Source organism: Carassius carassius, chromosome 47, assembly GCF_963082965.1.
Source record: "Carassius carassius chromosome 47, fCarCar2.1, whole genome shotgun sequence".
Classification (NCBI taxonomy): domain Eukaryota; kingdom Metazoa; phylum Chordata; class Actinopteri; order Cypriniformes; family Cyprinidae; genus Carassius; species Carassius carassius.
In genome coordinates this window covers 2028357-2053410 of record NC_081801.1, presented here as the reverse complement: position 1 = coordinate 2053410, position 25054 = coordinate 2028357, and the positions used below count along the sequence as shown (strand labels likewise).

Genomic DNA, 25054 nt, shown 5'->3' with positions numbered 1-25054 from the left:
CGCTTCTTCCTGCAAATGAGCCATCAGTACACAAAGACGTCCATTCCACACACAACTCAGAGGGTCTCTTTATCTGTAAATATATAAATTAAACCTGTATGACGACATGAAGTATTGACTGATTTTAAACATGAATGATTTCGAGGCTTTCTGGTTTCTTTTTTCTTTCTAATAGAGTTGTTTTGGAATGAAAACTAAATCTTAAAAGAGTGAAGCGCTCAGGATATGTTCCTGCACATGCATGGGAAGCTTGCCGACCTCTATAAGATAAACTGGAAAACAATTCACAATTATAATCCGTGTATCGCCAGCGACGCGTGACATTTGTCCTGCGATGTGTGTAAGACTGTGCCGTGCTGGGCCGTCCTGATATTGGATCCCGAATCACTTTGTCTGTCGTTGTCTGAAGTGTAGAGCTTTATAAGTGATGTTTGTTTTCCTCTTTTTATCGACTGGAGCAGAGAACCTTGTAGCCTTGGTTACTGTCGCCAAGAGACAGCCAAGTTTTTGCGATTATGGGATATGCATCAAGATGCGAATTGATCTTGATCGTAATCTTTCAACACTCTGTGTGTGTGTGTGTGTGTGTGTGTGTGTGTGTGTGTGTGTGAGAGAGAGAACAAACTGTGTGTTCATTTATTTTCAGTATTGCATTTGTTTATTTAAAGTCATTTTTGGGATGAACTGTTTCAATACTTTCCTTATTTTGTGTGTCATATTTGTGTTCTGAATCATTTTTCAGTCATGTACTGTTCTTTTTACACTATTTCTCTCTCTCTCTCTCTCTCTGTGTGTGTGTGTGTGTGTGTGTGTGTGTGTGTGTGAGAATCACTGCAAGTCGTTCTTCCTGTTATAAATACATTTCAACAAATGGCACCGGAATGTTCCTCTGTTTTTGTTTGGTTTGAATCGCTTTCATTTAAAACATGGAAAAACCCCACAAGAATCTGTTGGGAGCGTGAGACGGCAGATAAACTAATGTGACCTCTTGTGTTTGGTGCGATGGATCGTAGCTTTAATCTGTCCTTTTTAATTAGTGGTGTTGGTCATCTTAGTTGAAACACTGATACGTGAGGAACGGATCGAAGAGAAAGCATCACTGGTTGTACTACTGCTACTACATTGACATTATTTAAAACAGACGAGGGATGTTTGTATATTTTGTATAACTAAAGGAATGGTGGCCTGTCGTCCTGGATTTCATTGTACTGTACAAATGCACTCCTGTCTCGCTCCCTTAGTCGCATGTTGAGTAGTTTGAGTTTTGTATATTTATTGTATTAACAAAAACAAAATAAAAAACTACATTAACCATGTGTCTTATTTTTTATGTAGTGAGTTTAATTTAAATTATATATATATACACACACACACACACACACATTACAAAAGAGCTGAAGGGGAAATTCTTTGCTTTTGGTGAAATGGACACTGCATTTGCATTTCCTTTTCAACCTGTTGACTTCACTTTGCTCTTAAAAAACATTTCATTTCAGAACAAACATAGTTCTATCAGAGAATGTCTAATATGGCGAGAAGTTTCACTCACTACACTTCCGGCTTCTGAACTGGTTGCAGTTCCACTCTGTTTCCATATGAGGGCGCTCACAGGACGAGTGCAGAATGAATGGAGGTCAATGGCGGTATACCCATCAATCCACTTTTCTCAAGATATAATTTTTTGTCTAGTAATTTGAATGTTGTATTCGAAAGGAGATGCAAAGAAATTACACATTGCTGGGTGTTAGATTTTTTTAGAGTCACTTATTTGCTTTAAAAGGTCTTTTAAAATGTCAATGACGTCATTCACATTCATTAGCAAAATGCTAGCGTGTTATGGGCAACAACAACTCAACCTGTAAGAAATCGAAAGGACATAAGTACTCGTTCATTCAACTTTCGACCTATAACCCATGTTGAACTTGCAAAACCTACAATCAGATCTGAGATTTCTCAACGGCAATCGGGTGAATGGGACAAATTTAGCCTTCTAGCCCCTTAGATTCCCATTCATTTTGCACTCATGGCACTCTGGTGGTACTGCAACCAAAAGGACTTAATTGGGAGTGGGAAGGCTCTCCGTAGGCAGGCTCTGGTTCTATCGAAATGCATTAGAAATACTTTTGCATAATCATCTAATTTTGAATATTTTGCAATTGTTTTATGTATATTTTAATTTTATATATACTTTAAACACTACAAAAATGCGGTGGAGACTATAATTCGATTAAAATAAATCCGATTAGGTAAAACAGGATGAGACAATAAATCATAGTTTTCGGTGATTCAGAAAGTGAAATATTAGACGTTTTGCTGACATTTGTAGACGAAAACATATAATTCTTCAGATCTTTCTAGATTAGTATTTCACATACAGCTAAAAGAAATCTCTCCCTCAAATTTTTTTTTTGAAAAGATTGTTATTCAGTAATCGCGTCTGATTGATTCGGCCACACCAGCGTTGAGAAAAGTAACAGAAGTCACGTGCTACTCGGTTACGCTTCATCTGCGATCGGAACAATAATTTATATCTTAATAATGACATAAAAAAACGCTAATAGCGATTGACTAGGAAAACACACAGTAATATGTGAAAAAAAATCATTTTTTATACCCTTCATAACTGACCAATTGAAGACAACTATTGTGTCACGAAACCCCGCCCATTCACCAAGTCACCATTCACCAAAATACGTTTTCTCTTAATAGAGGGCGATACTGCACCACTATTCAAAATTACTCGCACGAAAGTGTTTTTAGATCAAAACTGCCTAATTTTACATTTACATTAATTTTAATTTTTTTTTAACACTCAACCCAAAGTAAGAAAATACATTTAAAATTGATTAGAAATTATTTTAATATCTATTATTTATAAAAAATGACTTGTATATGCTCAGAAATGATCTATTATTTATATGACACCCTCTCCATATAGGAAACGGAAATAAAAACAACAAGCAAAAGCAGAAATTTTCCCTCATGATTTGAGAGTAAAATGAGTCACACCTTTCTTACCTGAGCGGTCACGTGATCGCTGAAGAATGAGCTGCAAGTCTTGAAGCGTGTCCGTTCAAAGAAGGGAAAAAGACAGCCTCTATCCCAGTGTGTGTAATAAGTAAACTTCTCGACAGACCAGTTTTTCCAGTCTGGTTGAGAAGAACACACAGAGAACAGTTCTTCCACACTGACACGGAGAGAACATGGAAGAATAAAAAACAAAACCCCTTCAGAGGATTTGAGATCGGTAAGCTATGTTTGACTTTTAAAATATGCTTTTAAGCGGTTTATGTGCTTGTAAACGGAGTTATTGAAGGTGTGTCACACCTGAGTTCCTCTACCTGTGCGTGTTTTGATGGAGGTGATCCTCACCTGCGTGTTTAAAGAAGAATTATCCCGGTTTTATCTTTTGAACATGCATTTAAACTCTCATTAATGTTCTTTAATGATTTTTAGATTTAGTATAAAGCGTTTGTCTTATGAGAAAACATTAATGGCTGATGCTGATTCTTTCTTTGGAGGTTGATGCTTTATTATATGTTTACATGAAGCTTTTAGACATGTCTGTAACCTTTATTTTAGTTTTTGAAACCCTTATGTTGCTCTTAGTGAAGTATCAGTTAATGTAGTATTTTTCTTATGAGTGATTCTAAACAGAATTTCAGATTTTGCTTGACATTTGTGCAACTAAAAGTACAGTCCTGTATTTTTTTACTTACTGTGCACTCTTGTTTGTTTCTTTCTGATTATGCATTTAAAGTATTTATCAAACATATTTTAAATGTCTTTCATCAAAACAATACTTTTGTTTGAGGTTTCTGAGACCCCAGATATAAAAATAAGAATAAATGCGATCTAATTTTACATGCAATTGTACACATTTAAACCTAAAAGGAACCCCTAAAATAGACTGTTATGAATTTGAAGTGTAAAGTGTTTATTTCATGTTTTTCTGGAAGTCACCTTTTCCGTCATGTGTCAGATACGGGCAGGTGTCAAGAGTGTAGCACATACAGTATAAAAGAAAGGTAAATTAATGCCATGCTTGAAGTGATACCAAATGTATTTTATAATCAGAAACAAATGGTGCACATGAAACACAGATGTAATACAGTTTAAGCATCTTTTGGAGAGCAACATAAGCACGTAATTTTAACATATACTAGTTATTATTAATGAGGGTTATGTATTGGAAACCTTGAAAATTCACTGAAATTAATGCAATATGAATTTCATGCTTCCATAGTGAATATAATGTTTTCTACACTGTAATGAATAGATGTATTTTTTCTAAGTATCCATTTTACAAGAAAAAACCATTTCAGTCTTTCAACGTAATTTCATGTTAAATTCATTCAAGGTGTTACTTGCTATTTCTTTGAAATTATTTATGAGATTAACTAGCAATTTCTAATTGAAATAGTTTTTCAGGACCATTTTTTAGTGCAGTTATACTCATTTGTAATGAAATGTAATTTATTTAATAGAAATAGCTTTTTGTTAGTGCTATCCCTCTAAAATGATTGATGAAAATGAAAATTTTCCAGGCCTGGAAAATAAATAGAAGCTGCATTAAAATAAAATCTGAATACAGTACATGTTTCCAAAGTGTATATAATTTTTGTTTTCCACACTCTAAAACATGATTTTTCAAAGATGAAAATATTAGGACATCCGCTTTACAAGAAAATATAATTTCGGCCTTTCTCCTTTAAAATGTCATGTTTAATTGAATGTGTTACCTGCCATTTCTTTATAAAACGAAAAGTAATTCCCAAAGTTTGTAGAAGTCTGATGGGTAAATTCAGAGGAAGTTTCAGTTTTAATGGATAATATGTTGGGACATTGAGAAGCAGTTCTGGTTACATCTGAGCCAATCATATGTATGTAAACTTACAAGAAGCAGAGAGTTTTCTGTCCTGTCTGAATGAATGAATGATGTGTGTAAACGTCACCGGTGGGTTTCTTCTCTCCTGTGAGAATACCTTTGAAACGTGTTTGGACTCGATTGCCGTTCTTTTCATCTGAAATGCATAATGTTCTGCTGTATGTGGGTTAAATTTAACCGCCTCTGTTCAGAAAGAGCCGAATTACTCACAGAACTGGTTTCTTCTGTGTCCAGAAGGACCGTAAACATTGTGAAATGGAGTGGGTGCAGTTTCTGTTGCTTTCTCTTTGAACTACAGTTTTGATCTGAACATTTGCTGCAGGTTAGTTTTGATGGGTAGCAGATAAACACAGCAGGTCATTAAACATGTGGTTTACATTTATGCATTTGGCAGATGCTTTCATACAAAGCCATTTACAGTAGATTCGAGGTATACATTTAATAATTTCATGCATTCCCTGGGAATGAAAACCCAGGACTTTGGTGTTGTCAAGGCTATAGCTACTGTTTAAGAGACAGAAATGTACATTTTATATGTCAGAATGGCTAATATATTGATGGATGACCAGTATTTGTACTTCTGATAACCAGTATGATGCTAACATTTTTACAGCATGTGTTAAAATTTTTATATCAGTTTTAGTTTCTATTAAATCTAAATCTAGAATCAGAACTTTTTGGCAAGAAGATGCATTACTCATAGAGATATTATTATAATTTTTGTAATACAATTTCGTAAGCTTAAGTTTTTTTTTTTTTTATATGTCTTTATCGTTGGTATATATAAGCTATATATTCTTAAGTTTTAATTAGATTATATCATAATGTTTATATTATTTCAATTATTATTTTTTGGTTTTCGTGTTATTTAAAAATAATAACCTTGCACCATAGTACTTTAAAAAAGAGTTTGCGTAAGATTCTTGATTTGTTCTCTGAGGCGTTCTGCGATTTTAAATATGTTTGTTTAACGTTTGCTAAACTTAATTGCATGTTCATCTTGTGGCTTGATCGATGGCTTGTGTTGTAATGGTCTGTTTTTCCCAGGAGAAGCATTAAACGAATCTATCTTTAAGATGATAAACTCAGATCAGAATGTTTTGTGCATTTATATATTGATTTCTACAGTAGTTGTTTAATAGCATACAGTCATTATTGAAAAAACAAAACCTTTAGGCTGATACAGGACCCCAGGGTTTATTTTGTGACCGTAGTGTCTTTTAGATCCAGAGAAGTTAAATGACATCATCAGGTGTGATTCTTGAATTCCCTGTAGTTCATTTGAAGGTTAAATGTGCATCATTGAAACCACATCAGACGTAGTTTAGTTAGTTGTGAGTTAAACATCAGGTGCATGGTTAATGCATGGGTTATCCGTCCCGGAAGACCCTCGCACATCTCCACCATCTCATGTTTCTGCTCTCCTCTGCTCTTTCTCTAAAGGAGGATACTGTTACCCATAGTGCTCTAGTAGGCATGAGAGGCCAAACACATGTAGTGGAGTGTAACACGACTCAGTTGTGTTCCGTAAGCAGACGTGGGAAAAGTTATATATACATATATAATACTTTAAGGCAGCTGTTTATTTCCTTAATGCATGTTCCTGATCATATAAAAAAAAAAATCCATGCATGTCGTTGCACTACATTTTAATTGCACTGAAAAAAAAAAATATGTAGAAACAATTTTGACTCAGAAATTGCTAGTAAATTTAAAAAACAAAGTAACATATTAAACATGACATTTAAGAAGAAAACTGTTTAAATTGTTATTTTCTTTTGACAACTTAATATACATTTTTTTTTTATTAAGATGGTAAATTAAATGGATTCGTAAATGCCTGATGCTAATGTCAATGTCTAGAAAATAATGAGAGTGATAGAGTTTAGCTGCAAAATTCCTAAAATTAAAAAGATATTTCTGTTGCATGCTTTTTCTTTGAATTCACCAAGAGTTCGGACCATTATAGCGTTGTTGGTAAATGTTTTAGAAATGACCCAAGAAGAGCTAAAGCTATTTAACACACACACACACACACACACACACACACACACACACACACACACACACGCACACAGCCTATATTCTTTTCAGTGTATGTGTCAATTAAACTGCAATATTGCATAAAACATTTATGAATAAAGCGCTGTTTTCGTCCCATGTGTTCAAAAGAAAGAAATCTTATTTTCCTGCAAAACTGCTGCAAAATATCAGTAATAAAACAATAAAAGGATGTTGCAACCTACGCCTTTTTTTAATAGCCAGAAATGTATAAATACGTTTTTTTGTTTTTCTTTCTTATAAAAATATATAAAAAAAATAATTCACTGCAGTTGAGCACATTTTTATTATATGCACATTTAAAAGATTTTATGCACATCTCGGCCTTTCCATCCAGCATTTTTATGCGATATACCATATTTTGCTTAAAAAAATATTAGGATGATGTTATTAGTCATTTTAAATATGTTATTTAAACTTAATATTAACAAGGAGATTTTTTATATATTACAATATATTTGCTGTGATAATTAATAGATGAACTGTATTTCCATTTATTAAAAAAATAGACGTATTTAAAACCATACTTATGTGATTAAACACAGATTAAACACACACTTTCATAAGCTCATGTAACACACTGCACGGGTTTAAGAAGAGTGACTCAGAGATATTTTCCCAAGATGCTTTGTGCAAATCAGTTTTGCAATTTGCTGGATTCAAATTCTCACCCATTTGCTTCACAAGTCAGGAAAGTCAAATCCTGGAGTGGTGGCCTTCCAATTCTGGGGAGCGATTTGCTTGTGTTGTTTTGGAGGGAAAGAAGATTTTACTAGTGCAACCTGAACAGAAACATGAGTGAGACTCTCAAAAACACTTTTAACCCGAACATGTCATCACGTGCATTAAAATAAACACAGATTAGTCACTAAAATGAACAATCTAGAGGGAATTAGGTGAGAGAGATTTCATATGAGAACCAGGAACCTTTTCTTAATTTACTCCACATTTAAACCCGTCTGGAAGAATATTAAAAATGTCTTATTTCCAATGTTTCATTCATAAAGCTTAAAATTCAGTCTGAAGTCTACAAAACACACCACCAAAACCATGTCATTTTAACACATGGACACACACTTTGCAGTGTGCTTCATGCATGCTTGCACCAATGCATATAGCAAAATGTTTTTTTTTTTTAAAGTGCATCAAAATCGCCGACACGCCTTCGAATCTTACGTGTCCAAACTTCTCATGAGAAAGGGAAGTGCTTTTTTCTTGTCTTTGCGCCTTGTGCTTGAATCTGTATCTTTGTTGTTTTAAAATCCGGCGGGTCCTGATTTTTAATCACTTCTTTCACAGCATTGCTTCATTGGGCTTGTCTTCCTGTTTACACATGACGTGATGCAACGTCATCTTTCTCAGGAGGTCTGAAAATCTGAACTGGATTACCTATGCATTGGCTAGGAACGGAACGTGCAATGGCGCTGCCCTTTTTTGTAATGTGTTTACTAATCTTGAGCGGAATATATGGAAGCCCGCACAGGACCAACTACTCCCGTGCAGGTCTTTTAATTACAGTCACAACACGCTGGGGGACGTGCGCATCTGTTTGTGCATCAGACATTAAATCAATGAACCTGCCTCTGTTCTTCTCCTCTGGCACTGCGGACTTGGCCCGTCTGATCAGTGTTATGGCTTTACAAAATAATTTTACTATTTCTGAAAGCTGCCTTCGTAGCTTTGTACTAAAAATAAGCTCAAAGAATGAATCTTCTATTCAATCATTTAAATCACTTAAGCTGAGGTGTTTAATTTTTCTGTTGCTGTTGATCTCAGGAAATGTGCAACCTAATCCAGGCCCAGACTCTGCTATATGTCTCAATACCCCTGCTGATTTTAAATCCAGGGCTGGCCTTGGTTTTATTCACTTGAATGTTCGTAGTTTGATTGCAAAGATAGATATGATTCGTATTTGGGCACACTCAACTGAAGCTGATGTAATTGTTTTATCAGAAACTTGGCTAGGCAAATCTGTTCTGATTGAGGATATCAGTATTGATGGTTACAACGTATATAGGACTGATCGTCCCAGAAGGGGTGGGGGTGTCGCAGTATATATTAAAAATAAGTTTCGTGTAAATATGCTTCTCTCTAAATCAGTGAGTAAGCGATTCGAATTTTTAGCTCTTGACCTCGAGGTCTCGAAGACTCTCCACATTACGGTAGTTGGTTGCTATAGGACACCATCAGCTGTCAGGGATGCTCTGCCTTCTTTAATGCAGCTTTTATCAGGTCTAAATCAGAACGAAATTGTAGTCATTGGAGATCTAAATTGGAACTGGTTACATCCAGTATCTGATGAATTTAAAGCTTACTGTGACTCGCTAAATCTCTTTCAGCTCGTTGACAGTCCCACCAGACCTAACCTGAAATTTCCAGATAAATCATCTTTAATTGATCTTATCCTAACCAACGTTCCTCACAAATACTCAGCAGCTTCTGTTTTTGCAAATGACATTAGTGACCACTGTGTTGTTGCCACGGTCAGGAACACAAAAATTCCCAAAACCAAGCCACGTATCATTATTAAGCGTGACGCAAAACATTTTTCGGTACAAGGGATTTTACATGACCTGTTTTATTTTGATTGGGATAAAATGTATCTTATTGCAGATTTTCAAAATGCTTGGAAATTTTTTTATGATGGTTTTAAAGAAATTGTTGACAAGCATGCTCCCCTCAGAAAATATAGAGTAAAAGGCCGAAACAATGCATGGTTCACTGTAGATTTAGCCAACTCTCTTCAGGAGCGTGATAAGGCCTGGGCGAAAGCCAGGAAAACAAGCCTGGATTCTGATTGGTTGCTCTTCAGGAGACTGCGCAATTTGTGCACTGTGGCTATCAGGAAGGCCAAAGCTGACCACTTTCTTATAGAAACTTCAAATAATTTAAATAACCCCTTAAAATTCTGGAAGACAATTAAATCCTTGGCTGGAAATAAAACTGGCATTGAGCTGCCACAATGTATTCTTAAGGACTCACATAAATTATCCGATATGTCTGAGATGCTTGGCTGTTTTAATGAGCATTTTATTGCCTCTGGTTCATTATTTGATTCCCTCAACACTTCACATCAGAATCATCCCAAAGGTAATTCGCATGGTCATTCTGGAGTCAGTAATTCTTTTAGTTTCAAGCCATTTTCAGTTTCAGAAGTGCATAAAGCCCTCACACTTTTAGACATTAGAAAATCGGCTGGTCCTGATAACTTGGAGCCTTATTTTCTACAGTTAGCATCTGATTTTATTGCACCGCCTTTGACTTATCTTTTTAATCTTTCTCTGGACACGAATGAAATTCCACTTATATGGAAATCCGCATTTGTTTTTCCTCTGTTAAAAGGAGGCGACCCGACTGATTTAAATAACTATAGACCCATCTCGAAATTGTCTGTCCTGACCAAGGTTATGGAAACTCTGGTGAACGAACAATTGAAAGTGTTTCTAACTATCAACAATATTCTGTCTAATTTTCAATCAGGTTTTCGTAAAAAACACAGCACAACTACAGCAGCCCTAAAAGTAGTAAATGATTTTATTGACTCCTTAGATAAAAAACAACATTGTGCAGCTCTCTTCATTGACCTATCGAAGGCTTTTGATACTGTGGATCATGCAATATTAAAACAAAGACTTCTCAGTGTCGGGTTGTCAGAACAAACAGTTTGCTGGTTTGACAACTATCTATCAGGTAGATCCCAGTGTGTACAGGCAGATGGTCTCACTTCCAGCCCTCTTAGTATATCCAAGGGTGTGCCCCAGGGGTCAGTGCTGGGACCACTTCTATTTATTTTATATATCAACAATCTTGATCAAAATGTCTTCAATGCAAATTTTCACTTTTATGCTGATGATACTGTGATATACTGCTCTGCATCAACTCCAAACCAAGTTTTTTGTCAGCTTCAACTTGCATGACGACAAAACAAAACTTATGTTGTTCTCAAATGCAAAATCAAAGTCACGGAACCTTCTACCCATCACTACTTCTCAGGGCTCCGAGATTGAGTCTGTATCTCAATTCAAGTATCTTGGTATCCTAATTGATGATTCACTCTCTTTTAAACCTCACATTCAACAGTTGGTAAAAAAATTAAAGCTGAAATTGGGTTTTTATTTTAGAAACAAGTCATGTTTTTTCTTTTGAGGCCAAAAGGAGGCTTGTTGCTGCCACTTTTTTGTCAGTGCTGGACTATGGCGATGTTATATACATGAATGCTTCCACCACAAGCTTGAAACTGTTGGATACTGTTTATCATGGAGCTCTTAGGTTTATCACAAACTTTAGAGCACTTACTCATCACTGTTCTTTGTATGATCGGGTTGGTTGGTCTGCATTGTCCAACCGTAGACTTAACCATTGGTACATTTTTATCTACAAGGCAATTCTTGGTCTGCTTCCCCCATACCTCCAATCTTACATCGAAAAGAAAAATACAGGAAGATATTGTCTTCGTTCTGAGGACTTATTATTATTATCTGTCCCTCAAGTCAGGACCGAACTGGGAAAAGGGGCGTTCAAGTATGCGGCCCCCTGCACTTGGAATCAGCTGCAAAATGTCCTGAATCTTAAGGAGCCAGTTTCATTAGCTGATTTTAAATTACTTTTAAATAACATGGAAGCTACACAAACTGGCTGTAGATGTTATGACTGACTCAGTTATGACGGACGATCCTTGCTTGCAATAATATGTGAAATTCTGATTTCTTATGACTTTATAATTATTACTTGTATAAATTGTTATATGTTGATGTTATATGTTTTTATGTCTGTAACCTTGTTAATTGTGCTGCTGCCTGTCTTGGCCAGGACGCTCTTGGAAAAGAGATTTTTAATCTCAATGAGTTTTATTCTGGTTAAATAAAGGTATATATATATTACTTTAGGGAAGATCTGTCCAGAAAGTCTTGAATGACTTTGAGCACTTGGCTCCTTTACTGCTACTTTCTTAGACAAATATAACACTGAGTTTACCGATGAGTGACTGTTAACAGAGAAACGTGGAGTAGAACAAAGCTTCATTTGATTAAGATTAGGACCATTTAAGACTAACGGTCCTTCTTTAAATAACGAACGCACGCACTGAAAAAATCAAACGTGTTCAATCAAATGAAACGCATTAATGAACACAAATCAAATGTGTTTAATTAACAGCCAAAGAAGAGAAAAGAAGTGACGAGAGGAAATCTAAGTAGATGCTGGAGGCATGTCATCAGTTAATTAATTGCATCGTTTTGATGGCTGTTTTCACTTGTAGGAGGTCAAATTCAAGACCTGAGGTTTTGATGGAAAAAGGTATAAGTCAGAACATTAAAAATAAACAATGAACAGCAGCTTCCAGTCTGTCGCCATAATGTAAACATGAAATAGATCATACATACAGTAGTACTTCTTTATAGGCTTTTATTCAACTGCTGCTTTTACATTGTTTTTACTATGTAAAAATGGACGCGTTTGTGTGGTGTTGATTGTCTCATGCATGAAACGGTTTTCTGAAAACAAGGCACTCATGTTACAAAAAGTTCAACACCCATCTTCATGCTTTTTTTCCTTTTCGACTGCCCGCGTCGCATCTTTGTTAACACAAAAGCACATTCTGTGTGAATGGCATCTTATGGTCCTTCATAGTGCACGTCACATCGATAATCGCATGACGTATATTGTCAGTGTCTAATTCTATTATTTCTATTCAAAATGGACATACTGTATATATGTGTGTACCAAGCCCTAACCACTTACCTAACCAACTTTATGCTTAACATCTACTTTGCATATTTATTAAATATCCCCAAACAGTCTCTTCCACACTGTTTTTATGCATATAATCGAGGAGAGATCAGTTTGGATGTGTCTTTGTCGCTTCTGACGCAGTGAGATGTTCACAGAAGCTGATGTTTCTCTCTTCTCAGGTTGCACAACAGCAGGTGAATGTGATCTCAAAGGGATCCCTTCGTTTTCTCCTTCCCTTTTTTGTCTTGAACCCTTCCCCCACGTGAAAAGGTTTCCATAGCGTGTCTCTGGGTGAGACTTTATACCTGTTTCCCAACACCTGCGCGCTCGTATTCACAGTACTGCAGGCCTACAGATGCTCTTTGTGGCCCTGGGCGGTTGTTTTGTCTGTTGAATGAGTATCTTTGCTCTCGTCATCATAGAATGGAGAGTATGCGATGACACGTGTGATTGTACGTCTGCATGAGCTGTACATCAGGATTGTTGGATAGTGTCATTCACGGTACAGGGAAGAGGTGTACTAAATAAGCCTTTTGTGATTTGTTTTTTCCATTTGAACATACCTAACACACAAACCCATAGACAGAACTAAAAGGTGGTTTGACATTTAAAAGCATGTGTTTAAAACCAAAGGTCTCTTAGTAAAGCACTCCGGAGATACTTGACATAAAACGCTGGCATGCATGGAGAACTGGTTTGCTATATACAGTGAACATTGAATTGCTCAACACTTAACTCATTAACACAAGCTGTTGATCGCAGACAGAAGGCGATGTTTGAGCTGTGATGGTGTGAATAGAGCAGCAGACAGCTGAAGGGTTTGATTGTGTCTGAGTGGATCTCATTGAGATCTCGTTCTCACCGAACGTGTTGTTCAGATCGTGTCAGTCTGAAGTATCTATCTATCTATCTATCTATCTATCTATCTATCTATCTATCTATCTATCTATCTATCTATCTACCTATGTACCTATCTATCTATCTATCTATCTATCTATCTATCTATCTATCTATCTATCTATCTATCTATGTACTTATCTACCTATCTATCTACCTATCAATCTATCTATCTATCTATCTATCTATCTATCTATCTATCTATCTATCTATCTATCTATCTATCTATCTATCTATCTATCTATCTATCTATCTATCTATCTATCTATCTACCTACCTATCTACCTATGTACCTATGTACCTATCTACCTATCTGTCGTTCTATCGTTCTATCGTTCTGTCTGTCTTTTCATCCTTCTGTCATTTGATCTACCGTTTCTTCCGTCCATCCATCCATTGATCTGTCGTTCTGTCACTCTATCTATCCATGTTACATCCATCACTCTATCTATCTATCTGTTGTTCTATCAGTTATTCTACCATTTGTGTGTATATGTATCGGGCGAGGCTACATAAGGGCCAGGGTGGCACTGGCCCACTCAGATTGACGGCTGGCCCACCGAATCAGAACAGACAAAAAAATAAAAAATTGCATATATGACAATACTAATTACTTAAAAACGTACAATAAGTTTCATAAAAAGATAATTACTGTAGAGCGAAAACTTTTTCATATAATTTCCCTACTGCAACAGCCAATCAATAAGCTTAGTAGTACTGTTTAGCCAATCGCATATTGTTCGGGGGATGGGAAGATGAGTTTACGTCTGCTAGTGAAATAAACCTTTAACACGCATGACACGAGACGAGCATGTCGAAACAGATATCTTTAAAAAAAAAAAAACAAGAACAGAACCCGAAACGTCGACATCAACCCTTAACTTATGAAACAAAAATATATTGCAGTATATTGGAAAATATCATGTAATATATTAGGCATATATTCTTATATATATTTATTTTTTTCCAATATATTGCAATATATTGAAAGCGGCAATCATTTGTATATTTTGCAATATATTATATAATATATGTATCACTAATATATTATTAACTGTATTCAAATATATAATATATTTGAAAATAAAAAGGGAAAATATGATATTACAATATATCACAATATATATTGGTAAATATATTTTCCTTTCGTAATGGTACCTAGACTGGAAACACATCACGCAGGCTTGTGAGCGGCACCAAGCGTTAAGCAACATCTGATCGCTCTCGAAAAGTATAACGCCTGTCAGAAATCCAGTTTAAAATGAACACAATTACTGAACACTGATGTCTTGTTACTTTGTCTTTGTATTTTAACCTTATCAAAGAACCTAATGAAATATGAAAATATATGACATTATTTTACTGACAAATATGGAGAGAGCGCATTATTGTAGCGCGAAAGCACATTAATACAATGTGTGAGCGCAAATCTCTCCGCTTGCGCGCGGATTTTTTGATCTTGCACAAAACCGGACGCGCACTCAGATATACCTGCTCTCGTCCGAAAACAGCGTGCTCACTTAAAACTTGTCTCTCCTCTCGCTCAACTGTGTCCTGTGGACGCTCAAATCTCTCTGGGTTCATGCGCTGTAGATAGCTATTAATAATTTTCAAACCTGAATTAAATATTGTCAAAAGTTATCAACCAATCAGATTTCAAAGATGGATCTGTAAATTCTTTACAATTTAATTGTATTAGAAAGTAATCAGGTGTTTGGATTATTTGTAAATAACTTAGTTTAACAGTTTGGTCAAACCCTTCTGAAAAAATTATCTAAACAAATAAGAAAGCATATTATTCTTAAATGTGGTCATATAGGCCTATATATATTGTGTACTTATAGCCTATAGATAGATAGATAGAGAGATAGAGAGATCGATCGATCGATAAATAGAAATACATTTATATTACAATAAATGCTCTAATAGCATCGCTGTTTGGACAATTCTTGGGAGTTTAATTTATTTATCCAATGTTGGTTTCAGGTCAAAATAAAAAGGCAAATAAAGGGCCAATTTCTTAACCCCCCCACTTCCCCCCGACCTGCGGGGCCCACGGGTAATGTGAGACGACCCGCGCATCACTAGTAGTCATTGAGGTCCACCCTATTCCACCAAGGTCCACTCATTTTAATATTTTTGGCCTCGTCCATGATATGTATACTTATATATTTACACGTTTCATTTTTTTTTTCTCAAAATTCACAAAACTATTTAAAAAAAACAGAAGATCTTGTATTGTTCATTGTTTGACTGTTGGACCTGAGGTGGATGGGCAGTGTGGCAAAACAGACACAGAGATCAGGTTATGCTCAGAATGTAATGAAATATCATCATCTTGAAATGTACATGAAATGTTACATCCAGATCCTTTTAGTATCCCTTCAATAACTCTATATGGCCACAAATGGTTATTGAAGAGGGTTTTGTAGAATCTGAAAACCACTGAAGAATCTTCATTGTGAAGGAATAAACCATGTATTCAGTGCTCAACACTAAACTAAAACCGTCTTAATGTAAATGTGGCTCCTTAACAAAGCCTTGATGAAATTCTCTGATGGATCCGGTTGAGAGTTTCTTCAGTGGTTCTCTCAGGCCTCTTCTCTTCATTGCTAAAAATGTCACGTCATGTGGCATTACATCACATATGCAAAGCGAGCCGTGGATAAACATGGGTGTGTGTTTTGCATGCTGAGTTTCTTTTTCTTTCCGGATGTGTGCTCTGTTATTCTCTTCACAGTTTCGCAGTAGCATCCTGGTGGCTTGTGTGTTATTTCAGCGCTGTGGGCCACGTTTAATCAAATGAATGCGTGCAAGTTTGAATTAATCTCCGCGGTTTGATTTGTGCAACTTTATCTCGGGCTTTAAGTAGATTTATCTCATTCCCAAAACATGGCACCTCCTTCTGTTTTTCATACAATATTTAAACCAAGAAAAGGGGTTTTTGATTTTGGTAAATGTGTTAAGCAATACCCCATGTGATGAAAAGGAGGACACATTTAAATGTTTACAGAAGGATCTTCTTTTCCAAATTAATCTCTTATCAAACAATGACGTTTGATACCTGATATCGGTGTAGATGTTTTAGCGATGCTTGAGCACTCATTTGGATCATGAACAACACCTCAGGTTTCCATAAGACCAGAGGAGGATCGTCCTGAGAAACTCATCCATCACTAAAGTCAACATGAAATCAAAACGGACTCTCTGACTGTTTACTATAGACTTTCTTAAACCATGTTTCTGTTTGCCACCTCTGAAACAACCACATGCTTCCCTTTCCCACTAATACTCTAATCAAAGTCATACCTAATTGATTTAATCCCTGTGAAATTTTGGTGGTGATGGTGGGGGGCTTTATCCAGAATCATGTTTCACTCAGAAATGCACCACTTTACGAATGTAAAAAAGGTTGCGAACACTGGTGACTTTGAGTTTGCTCCAAGTCCTTCCTTGTTTTATTTTGCATATTTATAGGCATTCATGTTGCTCAAACTGTAGAGAAAGGCATCATGGGTTATGAGTTTGTTTCTGATAAATTATATGGCAAAATATAGAAAATATAAAATGTTTAATATTTCTTGAATATATGCAGTGACTTTGGATGTATACATGTAAATGGATTGCAGTAACAAAAAAGAGTTTTCACTCAGAAATTGCTATAATATTTCACAAATAATCAAAAAGAAGTTGCAAGTTACTAATTTAATGAACATTAAATATAAAAACTGAAACAGTATATATATATATATAATCATTATTATAATTTTTTTGTAAAACACTCCAATATTATTAATTTTATTAACTTGGAAAAAACTAGTTTTTTTTACAATGTGATTGGTAGTGACACTAGTTTTTTCCCTGTGTAAATTATTAAATGCAATTTTCAAGTAGAATTTTTTTTTAACAATGCTGTGGTAGTGACAAAACACTGTTCATCACTGGTGAAGTTTTTGTTTTTGTGAAGTGTCGACTAGGGATGCAACAATTAATCGATTATCGGTTAATTGTCGATAAGAGATTGATCGATTAAGGCTGATAAAGGTTATTAAGGTTTAAGAACACGTGCGGTCGGCTGTGATTGACGGTGACCGTATATAAATTCATCATCATTAATTCACAGTGTACTATTTAAGCTTTTAATGTGATTTAAACTTTAAATGTACATTAAAATAGAAACAACACAGAAGTTCTTCAACATGAAAAGCAATAGAAATGTAGTAGCCTAACTAAGTCATTTCACCAGATAACTGCGCTCTGCAGGACTGCAGGACACAGTGACAGGACAGATAGTCTGTTCATTCCTACAACTTGTTAATTCGTTTCTACGACTTATTAATTTGTGGCAATTGTCATCTAACATTTTTCTAACCCTGTTTTTTTTTTCTTTTCTGTCTCAGCTGTTTCGATCACATCAGACCCTGGAGCACACGTATATTCTAGCGATTCAAACTTGCATCGCAGTCTGTTCATTATCAAGATAAAATAGTCAACTAAACATTTAAAAGGTTACACTGGTCAGTTTAAATAGACCGTATACCGGTCCTCTCTGCTGTTCCAAGGATGTTTTTACTCATATGAAGAGGATCATCTTTTCTGTCTATGTGCGAATGTGTAAGTAGTTTACATAAATAATAGTTTAACGTTCAGATACATTGCGAATATGGAAACATTTGGATTTGTGCCGAATGAGACATAAGCAGTAATCTCCAAATAAATCTAGCCAAAGCCGCGCTCGTCCTCGTCTTCGTATGCACGCACATTGTCACGATCTAATTCGCACTGTATGTCGGATTTTGCAAAACAAATAGGCTAGGCCTACTGGAACGCAAAAATTCAAAATCACTCATTTTCTAGAACAGAATTCAGAAGGATCAAATTAATGTGAGCAACAGTGTTTTGCTGCAGCAGCGCCGAAGGATGCGCTTCACTTACTGCACAGTGCAGTCACACGTGCCACAGTTACATTTGGGATCATTTTATTTTAAATGCCATATTGTCAGTTGAAAACATTGCAATTGTGTTTTAAAATAGCTACAACAACGAGCTCCACAAAACCATTTAAAGAGGCGCATTCAGCGGTCTCCGTGCGGGATAGAAAAGCCAACAAAGTAAATGATCTCAAACGTATGGCGCGCTCTCTTTATTTTATAAAATAATCATAATCACATCTATTCATTTTATAATCCTTCTACTAGCATTTTATTCAGACTAAAACCCCTTAAATTCAAGTGAGAAAGCGTTTTGTGTGTGTGTGTGGCTTTTGCACATCCTGTCATGCCAGTGACTGCAGCCTGCAATAGATCCATTTTGCAGCATTATGGTTAACAATTAATGCCTTAACAATTAATCGAGTAATTGATCTTTAAATTAAAGTTCCCGTTCTTCGTGATCCCATGTTTTAAACTTTAGTTAGTGTGTAATGCTGTTGTTAGAGTATAAATAATATCGGTAAAATTCTAAAGCTCAAAGTTCAATGCCAAGCGAGATATTTTATTTAACAGAATTCGCCTACAACGAACGACCCGTTTGGACTACATCCCTCTAGTTCTTGCAGTAATGTCGTCACTTAAACAGTTTTTTGACTAACCTCCGCCCACAGGAATACACAAAAAGGGGGCGTGGTCTTGTTGTGCTCGCACGGAGAAGGAGGAAGAGTTGCGTTTGAAGAGTGCTTTTGTCACCATGTCGTCGAAACGCTGTTATTTTCATCTCGGAGTCCTATCACCTTTGTTTTTGCCTTCCCAGGGACGCTGTACTTTGAAAACAATGGTTACAATTTATGTTTAACTCGGTTCCCGAAAATTATAATCCACATGTAAAACTATGTGCAGCACATTTTGCTGAGGACAGCTTCCTCAATCTCAATCAGTTTAATGCCGGATTCGCACAAAGATTATTCTTGAAAGATGGAGCAGTTCCCTCTTTGTCTGGAGAAGGCGTTGTTTATGGACTACAACCGGTAAGTGTATTTTATTAATTAAGTTGGTGCGTTCAACAGTTTCTGTAACTTATTACACAAAGGGCAACGCTGTTTAGCTTTGTTAACTAGATGGTAGGGCTGTGCAAAAAAATTGAATGCGATTTTCATGTGCATCTCGTCAGTAAACGTTCTGTGATTAGAAGTACATCTCCAGCACGTGCGTTCAGATCAGGATTGCCATGTTTTCAAAACAAATCCTGCCCACTTGCTTCTCAAAACTAGTCCAAAACTAGCCCAATCGCGTTTCCAGGAGGGCAGGGCGCGCTCAGCTGCTGTCGAATTACAACACAGGAACTGCTGGCCCAATCAGAACTCGTTACGTATTTCTGAAGGAGGGACTTCATAGAACAAGGAAGTCATCACCCCGTTTTTATGACAGTGAAAACAGCGGTATACAGATATGTGTGAAAAATACTGTTTTTTTTACATGTGAAACATGAACACATGTTATATTGCACACTGTAAACACAATCAAAGCTTAAAAAACACGAAAAACGTGACCTTTAAAGGACAATCGATTATGGAATTAATCGATATTTTGCATCCCTAGTGTCGACCTTTCTGTCTGCCGCGGAAGTTCACAGCCCCTGTTATTGTCGCAGTTTACATTCCCCCATGCGTGAACGCTAAAGGGGAAGTCTTGGCCTAATGGTTAGAGAGTTGGACTCGCAATCGAAGGGTTGTGAGTTCGAGTCTCGGGCCGGCAGGAATTGTGGGTGGGGGGAGTGCATGTACAGTGCTCTCTCCACCCTCAATACCACGACTGAGGTGCCCTTGAGCAAGGCACCGAACCCCCAACTGCTCCCCGGGCGCCGCAGCATAAATAGCTGCCCACTGCTCCGGGTGTGTGTTCACGTTGTGTGTGTGTGTGTTCACTGCTGTGTGTGTGCACTTTGGATGGGTTAAAAGCAGAGTATGAATTCTGAGTATGGGTCACCACTTTTTTTTAAAATGCGCTTTGCGAGCTGTACTGCTCCATCAGCGAACAACAAACAAATAACCCAGAAGGCTTTTTCATCATAGCCGGTGACTTCAACCACGCAAACTTAAAGACAGTTTTGACAAAGTTCTACCAACATGTGCTTTTGCAAAAAGGAGAAACAACATTGGACTTGGTTTACCCGACAGAGAAAATCGCCAACAAGCCTAAACCCCACCCCCATCTCAGGTACTCGGATCACATCTCTGTTCTGCTGTTCTGCTAATCTCAGACCACTTTTATCACAATTTGGCCTGATGATATTACCTCAACACTACAGGACTGCTTTCAGCGCACAGACTGGAACATGTTTAAAGAGGCAGCCACCTACAACAACCTCACAGACCTGCATCTGTGTACTGTCTAAATGACTACCATTCCATAGCACTGACTCCAATCATGATGAAGTGCTTTGAGAGGTTACTCATGCACAACATCCAAACCAGCCTCCCCAACACACTCGATCCTCTCCAGTTTGCAATCTGTCCAAACTCTCTATGGATGATGCAATTTCCTCCACCTTCCATCTGGCTCTTACCCACCTAGAAAATAAAGACTCCTATGTTAGAATGCTGATCATCGATTCGGCTCGGCATTCAACACAATAAACCCACAACAACTCATCAACAAACTAAACCTGCTGGGCCTATACCCCTCTTTAATTGAATTATGTACCTTCTAACTGGAAGACTTCTGTGAGTCTGTGTCAGCCGCAACATCTCCAGCACTACCACACTGAGCCTGCTGCTCTTCACGCCGCTGACCCACGACTGCACTGCCAAGTTTAACTCCAACCACATCATCAAGTTTGGTAATGACACCACTGTAGTAGGTCTCATCAGCAACAATGATGAAACCATGATGGATTCAGGAAGAACTCTGTTGACCACCCCCCACTGACCATCGACAGCTCGACTGTGGAGAGAGTCAGCAGGACAAAATTCCTTAGAGTGCACATAACAGAAGACCTCACCTGGACCACCAACACTAAATCACTCTCCTAGAAGGCGCAAAAGCGGCTCCACTTCCTTCTAGGGCCAAGAATCACATTCTACAGGGGAACCATTGAGAGTGTGCTGACCAGCTGCAACACTGTCTGGTAATAGAACTGCAGTGCTGCTGTCTGCAAGACCCTACAGCGCACAGTGAACACAGATGCAAAGGTCATTGGTGCCACTCTCCTCTACATCCTAGACATGTTTCTTGCATGATGCTCCAATAAAGCCACCAATATCATGAATGACTCCACCCATCCCTCCCAGTATCTCTTCCAGCTCTTGTCATCTGGAAGACAGTACTAGAGCATCAGAGCCCACTCTACAAGACAGCTCAACAGCTTTTTCCCCCAGTCTGTGAGAGCCCTCAGTTCCAATCACCTCATCCCCATCCACAACCCTACCTCCTGAAACCAAGATCCTCTCAACCCCCCCCCCCCATCCCACACACACCACATGTATACCGTTGGAAAACCTCAAAAACATTGTGCAATTCTGAGGTGAGTGGGCTGGACAAACCTGTAGAAACACATTCTTTTCTCTCTAAATGCACCAGACCTGTTCTTATAAACACTCGATGTTACAAGAACATAACAAGGACTTAAATGTTTACTTGTGAACACACCACAAATCATATTACACTGTTGGCTTCTTAACCTTAAATGTCTCTTTGCACAATAGCATAAACAGCTATTATGTAAAGTACTTGAATAGTCTGTCTTAGGTTATGTACATGTATAGTCAACTATTTATATGTATAGTTCAATTACCGTGTTCAGTAAGTTAGTTATTTATAGGTTTAAACATTGTTCTTATGACTAGTGTTGTATGTTTATTTATGTAGCAACTTGGTCCTGTGAGACAATAGATTTTGTATTTACTGCAACAATAATGTACAGTATGTGGAAAATGTGGTTTTTTTTACATTAAACTATGAGGGGCCGTGCAAGACTTAATTCATTCTGGCACTCTCACACACTTACATTCTCCTTTCACACACATATATTATTGCTTTCACACACTTTCATTCTCCTTTCAGATACATATATTCTTGCTTTCACACACTTTCATTCTTCTTACACATGCATACATTTCTACTCTTACACACACTTACATTCTCCTTTCATATGCATATATTTTTGCTTTCACACTCATACATTCTCCTTACACATACATATATTTATACTCTCACACACATAAACTCTCTTTTCACATACATATACACACACATATATAGATGTATGTAAGAGAAGAATGTATGTATGTGCGAGAGAGAGAGAGTATAGTGGAAACGGAAGGCGTTTAGTTGAAACGCAAGGCAGGTTAGGCGCGATCAGGCTCACCGTGACAGGTCTTGATGGGTGAGGCAGATGAGGCAGCCGCAGAAGTATTTCAGCATGCTATCTTGGTTTTTAAAAAAAAAAAAATATTATTATTGTGAAAACTTTACATGGCCTCGTACTTTGAGCGAGTTGTGATTGAGGACGCGAGCTCAGCCTCAGTCGTGTTGCCAGATAGACGAATTATAAGCGTACAAGGTTTTTTTTTTTCCATTTAATTTAGGAAGTTAATTAAGTGGGATGTTGCAAGTTAGGGACAGCGATATCTTTGTTTAAATAACTCAAGACTCATTGCAGTTTATTTATTTTTAGATTTTCATTTACTTATTTAAATTTTTTTTTTCAATTGCGGCTCTGCGTGCAGCAATAACTCAGTGCTAGACTAGTGTTCTATAAGCGCCACCTGTTGTCAGAGATTGAATTAGCATTTTCATCAGAATCAGAAAGAGCTTTATTGCCAAGTGTTTACACACAGAAGAAATTTCGTCAGGAGCTTCCAGTACAGAAATTACAAACATAGTGCAGACACACATATAATTAAGGAAATAAAACTAATAATAATAAATAGTAATAATAAAATATTCATTCAGCCAATCTGATGTTTTTGTTTTGTGCACTTGCTTCATGTTGCATATTTTTTTGTTTGTTTGTTTGCTCAAGGTTAGTATGGCCAGTAACAGAGCAAAATAAACATTTAATAAATGTAAAAAAAAAAGAAAAAAAAAGAAGAAGAACTAAATAAATTGGCAACGAGAATGGGAATCGGCTCATTTGATTGTAAAATAAATAAAATCCTGATCAGTGCATCCTTAACTGGAATAGTTAGGCCTACCTGAAAGACCCGAAAAAGCATGGTTTATTTATTTGTGCAAAATGGTTATTATTTATTACAATACAATGTTTACAGTCAACAATGAAAACAATAAGTCTTATTGATTGATTGATTGAGGCAAGTCCTGTGAAAATTTTGCCAGGGCAAGTAAAAAATAAATAAACCACAGGCCGAACCGGAGCAGTTGAAAATGTCTTTAGCGTTAAGCCCTGTTAATACGATCAAAATCAGTGTCTAAGTACTTGTACACAGATCTTTAAAACACGTTGGTTACATAATGATATGTTAAAAATAAAAACTTAAAATATGTACTTGAAAAGAAAACAGGATGACTTTGAATAGCATAACTGTAAAATTGTGAGGACGAGCTGAGCAGGTCTTGCACATGTATTTCCTGCTCTGAGAGTGACGTCCTGCTTAAACAGGAAGTATTGGATAGCAAAAAAGGTAGAAATATATATATATATACAGTACAGACCAAAAGTTTGGACACACCTTCTCATTCAAAGAGTTTTCTTTATTTTCATGACTATGAAAATTGTAGATTCACACTGAAGGCATCAAAACTATGAATTAACACATGTGGAATCATATACATAACAAAAAAGTGTGAAACAACTGAAAATCTGTCATATTGTAGGTTCTTCAAAGTAGCCACCTTTTGCTTTGATTACTGCTTTGCACACTCTTGGCTTTCTCTTGATGAGCTTCAAGAGGTAGTCACCTGAAATGGTCTTCCAACAGTCTTGAAGGAGTTCCCCGAGAGATGCTTAGCACTTGTTGGCCCTTTTGCCTTCTGTCTGCGATCCAGCTCACCCCTAAACCATCTCGATTGGGTTCAGGTCCGGTGACTGTGGAGGCCAGGTCATCTGGCGCAGCACCCCATCACTCTCCTTCTTGCTCAAATAGCCCTTGATGCCTTCAGTGTGACTCTACAATTTTCATAGTCATGAAAATAAAGAAAACTCTTTGAATGAGAAGGTGTCCAAACTTTTGGTCTGTACTGTGTGTATATATATGTGGTGGGGTGGTGTTAGCGCAGTGGATAAGACGCATGCCTGTGGTGTGGGAGACCTGGGTTCGAATCCACTGTGAACCGCCAGTGTTGTCCCTGAGCAAGACACTTAACCCCTAGTTGCTCCAGAGGCGTGCGACCTCTGACATATATAGCAATTGTAAGTCGCTTTGGATAAAAAGCGTCAGCTAAATGAATAAATGTAAATGTAAATGTAAATGTAATATATATATATATATATATATATGTAAAAGGAGAATGCATGTGTGTGTGAAAGCAAAAAAAAAATTATGTATGTGAAAGAAGAATGTAAGTGTGTGAGAGAGAGTAGAAA

At 36.9% G+C, this 25054-nt stretch overlaps 1 protein-coding gene across 1 annotated transcript in view; it reads left to right on the top strand.

Moving 5' to 3' along the window:
* Positions 1–3123: 3123 nt before the first annotated feature.
* LOC132130509 (phospholipid-transporting ATPase IC-like) overlaps positions 3124–25054 on the top strand; it is a 49376-nt gene continuing 27445 nt past the window's right edge. The window contains exon 1 of the mRNA XM_059542229.1: positions 3124–3247. The gene's annotated coding sequence lies outside the window, so the exon portion shown is untranslated. The remainder of the gene's footprint in view (positions 3248–25054) is intronic.